Below are 7,290 nucleotides of genomic sequence, written 5' to 3'. Positions count from 1 at the left end.
TAGGAAAATATGACAATTTGAGCAGTGGACATGTGAGTCTTATTTGGATTGAATGGGATACATGTGTGATAGAAGGAGTAGAGTTTAGAAAGTGGTATTTGGGAGATCGTAGTAGTAAGATGAGCTTTGGGATGAGTAAAAAGAGAGGAGGACGGAAGAGTCTCTAGAAAGGTATTAGGCAGATCATAGTAGTAAACTGAGGTTTGGGATGAGTCAAAGGAGGGATACATGAGTGAAGAATTTAGAAAGGGTTGTTTGATAGATCATAGTAGTAAAATTAGGTTTAGGGTGCGCAAGGAGAGAAGAGTCTAGAAATCGTTTTTTTGGAGATCATAGTAGTAGAATGAGGTTTGGGATGATTCAGAGAGTGGAGGTAGATGATATATTGAAAGAGGTATAAGGTGAGACAGAGCAGTACATTGGAGAGAGCGAAAGTTTTTTTCTTCTACAGTTGTAGTAAAGTAATAAATATATGGATACATGACTACATAGGAAGGGTATACATGTGTAAAGAAGATAATATATTGAGATTTACATTTGTATTGTATCAACTCAGACTTTCAAGTGTTACTGTACTTGAAGGCAATCTCTGTATTGTGTATACCTCTCTTTTTCTTTTCCTCAATATGTCAATAGTGAAGCATTTGCAGATAACATAGTGATGATAATATTTACATATTGTGATAAATAAAACAGAGACCCATAAGCATATACTCAAATAACATATACAAATTATGCAGTGACCTATGAACATGTTAAGCATAGAATATAACCATAAATAATATATATATTGGTTAAACCAATCTAAAGAATATCTATATATTTTAAAACCCATAGTTAATTGACATAGATACATATAATCAATTTATAAATATTGGCAAATCCAGAGGTATGCTGTACATTAATGTTTTAGTATGGTGGTTATGTAGGAAAAAGCCAACTCTTGAGTAGTCTTCCGACGAGAAGATAGTTATCCATAAATATTATTTTTGGGGGTAATGAATTCCATAGTTTGGCTGCTTAAACAGAGAAAGATGTACCACCTATGGTCTTTTTCTTGTATGGTGGGGTTTTGAGGCGAGGTGCTAATCTTTATGAAGGCATTTGATGATTTTATTCCTGATGAAAAGTGGTCCTGTAACATTTATTGCTTAGTGGGTGATACAAAGTAGATCGAATGGGGGATCTTCTGGCAACTGGTAACCAATGTAGGGTGCTTCAAGGCAGGGGAGATGAGTGGGCTTGTGACTATACATGTAGGAGTAGTCTAGCAGCAGAGTTTTGAATCCGTTGTAGTCTTTTCATAATTGATAAAGATGATCCATGGTGGACGACATTGGTGTAATCAAGTTTAGGGAGTACAAGAAAGACAGTAGCCTGGAACGTCTGTGGAAATCCCAGGTGGGGGAAGATGGGTCGCAGAGTTTTCATTGTAATGAAGCTTGGCCTTGCTAATTTTTCCACTAGGGCATTCATTGAAAACTTTGAGTCCATGGCAGTTCCAAGGTTTCTAACATAGAAAAGGGGACCCCCTCTATTTATACTTTGAGGTCAGGGAAAGAGGGGAGTGTAACACTAAACATAAAGAATTCCCTTCATGACCTAAACACTTCTGCTGTTTGAAACAAAGTTTCCTTATTTTTATCAACAAAGTTTTCTAGAAACACAAGGTGACAACATAATATTTTATCAACAGTTTTTTTAATAAACTTTCTTTTTTTTTTTTTTGCAAACTTCTTTTTGTTTCAAAATTCTATTTTTTATAATAGTTCCAATATACATTCACATTATTTTATCCAAATCCATTATTTTTCTTCCATTTGTTAGAAGTATGCCATTCAATCGTCTCCGTCTGTTGAGAGCGGACGGGACGACAGACGGAGACGATTGAATGGCATACTTCTAACAAATGGAAGAAAAATAATACAGAAGAGCCGTCAATCTACCATCGTACCACATGAGGGATCAATAGTGCCCTACAGGATAAACAGTACATTTAACCACGGTAAATACAAGAAATATACGTTGTCTTGGAATTGCCACAACATATGATTTATTGAGCGCTACCAGAGACTCTTTGAACTGAGCCCTCGCCGTCTCAGAATTGGACCCTAACTCTGACAAGCCCCTTACTGAAGAAACTCCCAGTAATTATAGATTGAGAACCACTGCTTGTGAATTAAGGGAACGCGTCTCTCTGACTTACAGAATAATTTAAAATCAAGAATTCCCTGCACAGATTGGACTGGGATATCCGCACAGAATTTATATTTGATTGGAAAGAACGATTGTTCTGCTAAAGGTCCTGAGGAAGGTGGTCCTACTCCACTGAAACGCGTCGACCTAGCGTAGAAGATCACATTACAATCAGTGATCCCTCAGACGTAGAATAAGGGATGATTGCAGTATGTTTGAGAGCGTATGTATGAGAGATATGTGAGATTGTCGTTGGAAATTAAGTTAAGTTTTCTTTTTTCCTGTGTGGATCCTTTTTATCTATAGGATTTGTGACTCTTGTTTTGATAAAATAATTGTAAATGTATTTGGATAAAATAATGTGAATGTATATTGGAACTATTATAAAAAATAGAATTTTGAAACAAAAAGAAGTTTGCAAAAAAAGAAAAAAAGAGAGTTTATTAAAAAAAACTGTTGATAAAATATTATGTTGTCACCTTGTGTTTCTAGAAAACTTTGTTGATAAAAATAAGGAAACTTTGTTTCAAACAGCAGAAGTGTTTAGGTCATGAAGGGAATTCTTTATGTTTAGTTCCAAGGTTTCTTACTTCCTTAGATACTTTAGGAGGTGGTCCCAGATCGCCAGGCCAAACGCAGAGTGGGTTATAATTATTCCAATCACCACATGTGAGTATTTCAATTTTTGAAGCATTTAATTTGAGATGGTTCCATAATTGCATTTAAGGACATAGAAAACAGAAACATTAAAATACAAAGCATCTACTTTTATATTTTAGTATATTAGGGTTAACGGGTACTGAGAAAATACATAGTGAGGTGCTAAGTGATAATAGTATGGGTAAGGTACAAAATGAGGTGAGCAAAAATATGTTGATGGCCAAAGTTTAACCACTTGACTGCTAAGTAGGGGTGACTGGCATGTATATGCATCAGTGGGGCGCGTAGGCAACTAAGTGGTGGGAGAGTGCATGGATGCAGGCAAGCAAAGTGGCAAATAATTAAAAAATTAAGTTACTTACCTTGCCTGCTGCACATCTAACGTCCTCCTTGGTCCGTCCTCTCTCAGATCCGCGGACTCCCGTCTCCAGGAAATTCCACCAACAAATCCTAGCTCTACTCTCACCAGCATGAGAGCAGCACCAGGATTGGGTGGAGTATCCTGGCTGGACGCTGCTTCATGCCTTTTAGGCCTGTGCTTGGTCTCCACCCAGCTAAGAAAGTTGAGTGGAGAGCTGCAAAGTGCACATCACTTTGGCTGGCTCAAGAGAGCCAACCAAACTGACGTACTTTGGAGGGTCCATCTTGCTCTTCCAGTCCTCTAAGCTGGAGACTGATTGCGGGCTAAACGTGAAAAATAAAATACAAATGAAATCATTTCATTGGCATTTTATTTTTCATGTTTAATGCCTCTGCAGCAGATTGTGAGGGTTATTAGGGTGGAACAACACCCCCTTGCGAAGAAACTGTAGCTGCTGCGAAGCCTTTTCTGTGCTTATCACCTTTCTAGGTCTGGGTTTTGACCACACAACTGTGAAAGACTTACTGCCAACAATATAAAGTGGGGTTCGGGTTCCCTCTTTTAAACTATTGGCTTTCTTCGACAAGCCTCTTTTAGCCATACGCTGGAGACAGTCAATCACTTTTTGACTCAAAGCTCAGCCAAGTGGAGTATTCATCTCACACTTAAAGCTGCTCACTGGGTGTATCTTACCACCTCAAATCCAGTGCTTGCATTGTACTGCTTGAGGGACGCCTATAAAGCTATAGCATACTCTGCTCCTTCATGCTCCCTCTTGAATGCCTTGCTCTAATGTGATAATGCAGCATGCATTAGCAAACTATACCCAGAAGTACTGGCTTTGCTACTGCTGAGTAGACATTTGTGGCAGTTCTTGCCTATGGCTTAATTTTTTCCAGAAAAGATATTCAGGCCAAATGTGCATCCTTTTACCCCATGCTGGGGATTAATAAAGGTACTCAGCATTTGTTATCCACCTTGGAGCGGCCGGATAACAAAATAGCTAAAATATGGAAAACAAGCATTGGCAAAGCCAATAGGTCTCGGCAAACAGAGCTATTGGCAAGGCCAATGTAAATGTCTTTTTGCCATGTTGAATAGCAGCATGTCTGCTGTTCAGTATGGCTGATAGCGAAGTAAAAAGCATGAAGCCTGAGCCTGTAGAGTGGCTATAGGTGTGAGAGTGTGAATTAACTCGGTATGTAATGTTTTGATTGCAAAATTATTACAACAAATAAAAATATCATGCCCATTTTAAATTGCATTCCAGAGTATTCAGCTTACCACCTTTTTTGTTTTTTGCAGTTTTCTACAGCGCAAACTCGACCCGAACGTATTCGAGTTCTGTACATGTCCATCAGTTGACTTCATTCATTTTTAGGAACGGAGAAAGTGATAAGCCCGGAATCGCAGGGTGTTGCTCTAACGCAGAGACTCGAACCCAGTTCCCCAGCTTCAAAGTCGGCCGCTCAAGTAGTTACACAACATCCTCTCCCGGTGTAATAAAAGGAAGCATAGGGGAAGAATAAAGAGGAAAGCTTTTAACAAACTAGGAGGCAAGCTGTTCCACTGAAAACACATACAAAAATCACATTAACAAAGCATGTAGTTTTGTAATCCTTGGTTGAAGTTCAAACTGTAGATGCAATCGTACCTTGGTCACAAATCAGACTTAAAGAGCATGCATTGAAATCTGACTTGTGCTGAAGAGGCGCAGCACCGTCGTGGTCCCTTCACATGTGGAGTTGAAATCAAGGCGGGTGTAGGAGGCAAGGGAGCAGTAAAACGCATGGTGCAGGCGGAAGGGTAAAGCAAACAACTGGATATCACAGAAGCAACATTACAGTGGTGTGCTCGATCGTAAATAAAACGAGCAAGTCAAGGGAGCGGTGAAGCGCGCCATACAGTTGGAACGGTATTTTGACTGAGCTGGTAAACGCACGAGCTGTGTAGAGTGCTGGAGAACAAAGGAAAAGTAGGTCCTAAAATGGGAGCAGAGGATCAGGGGAGTGAAATTCCTACAGCCGACTCCCAGGACGTCTGGGGTCAAGGACAAGTTTTCATAAGTGTTGCAAGCTCAGACTGCACTATGAACAGTGGCTCCAGTAAAAACAGATGTGTATACATTTCCAATGTTAAACAATATAAGGGTTCATATAATGCTCCCAGAATGCTCTCTGATTCGATGCAAATATTTGCAGAAGCTTGAAAGCAAGATTGATGATTTTTTGCTTTCATAATAAGTTGTTCACAAAAAATGCAGAGGAAAAAAACATTTTGCTAAATTACTGTGGAATTTTAGGTAATTTCTTAAAAGGATAATAAAGGAAAATGCTACTTACCAGTATGCATCTGTTCTTGGCATGTAGAGCTGCAGAGTACTACACTTTGCATTAGATCGCCACCTGGCGTTGGGCTCGGATGATTGCATGTTGTTGTCTTGGAAGAAGTCTTTTGTAGTCACAAGATAGGTGACTCCTCCCTTGGACGATAGTGCGCATGGGCATCGGCTCCATTCTTAGACTGTTTTTCGCAATGATGTGAAATGATGGAGTTAGTAGAAGAAAAGATGACCATGTGTGTGCATCTAAGTAAGATAAAACGAGGCGGGAGGGCGTGTAGTACTCTGCAGCTCTACATGCCAAGAACAGATGCATACTGGTAAGTAGCATTTCCCGTTCGAGGCATATGAGCTGGAGATTCTACACTTTGCATCGATTGTGCAGCAGTGTCTCCCCTAGCGGTGGTCACCTGTATCTGTTGCAGTAGTTTGAAAGAGTTTTTAGAACAGCTTGGCCTACTGCAGCTTGCTGCTTGGCTTGCACATCAACACAGTAGTGTTTAGTGAAGGTGTGTGTTGTAGACCATGTTGCTGCCTTGTATATGTCTTCTAGGGGGATGTTCCCTAAGAAAGCCATAGAGGCTCCTAGTTTGCGTGTGTAGTGCGCTCTAGGAGGAACTGTTAATGTACATTTTGCTTTTTGATAGCATATTTGAATACATTTTACAATCCACCTTGCAATTCCAACTTTAGAGATGGGGTTGCCTTTATGAGGTAGAGAGAAAGATACAAACAATTGTTTTGTTTTACGAAAAGATTTAGTCCTATCTATATAGTAGGGAAGAGCTCTTGCAACATCAAGTGTGTGTAGAGCTCTTTCTGCCACAGTCAGGGTTTTGGAAAAACACAGGTAACTCTACAGATTGGTTGAACCTGTGGGAGCAGGGGTAATATTTGTCTGAGATAGCGTTGGTCTACCTTGAAAGATATATGCAGGACTTTTTGGCTGTCCCCATTTCGCCTGATAGCATTATCAAAGCCATAGATACGCTTCGTGGCTCCTCTGCTCCTGGATTAGACGGCTTCTCGGCCGACTTTTATAAGGAATATAAAGACATTTTGGTCCCAAGATTGATTGAGGTCTATGCGGTAATCATTCTCCTTCCCAAACCCGGAAAGGACGCCGTACTATGCAGCTCCTACAGACCACTGTCTTTTAAATTCCGATTATAACATTTTGGCTAAAGTCATTGCTATACGATTGTCGTTACTGATGGAATCCATCATTGCTCCGGCGCAATCTGGTTTTGTCCCCCATAGGTCCACCTCTCTCAACCTTTGTACCTTGTTTACGGTGCTGCAAATAATTGACACTGACACTCCGGCGGCCGCTATCATGTTGGATGCTGGAAAAGCATTTGACTCCCTGGAATGGCCCTTTTTTAAATTTATTTTTTACTGCTATCTTTAGCATGTACATGATACCTTTATTACTAAAGTAATCACCATTCAAATATGTAATTCTATGACGACCTATTGAACAAGAAGTTAGTTACCTGAAACAAAAGTGTTGCAACTTTGGTTATCTGTGGTAAAAAAAAAAAAGCCAACTTGGAAGGAGTCTTTCCCTACTTTTTTTGTACGTTGGCTATAAAAATCTCTGAGTTGCTCAGCCTCTGGGAAGAGTTGTAGGACTGAGTCCCTTCATATCATTGGCCAGAGATTGGGTCACATAATGAGTTGAACAGACAACATAGTCTAAGACTGTTTCAATGTTATTTGAAGTGTATGC

This window comes from Lissotriton helveticus, chromosome 4_1 (genome assembly GCF_964261635.1).
Source record: "Lissotriton helveticus chromosome 4_1, aLisHel1.1, whole genome shotgun sequence".
NCBI classification, from domain to species: domain Eukaryota; kingdom Metazoa; phylum Chordata; class Amphibia; order Caudata; family Salamandridae; genus Lissotriton; species Lissotriton helveticus.
The sequence above is the reverse complement of the archived record's forward strand: the minus strand, read 5'-3'. Positions refer to the sequence as shown.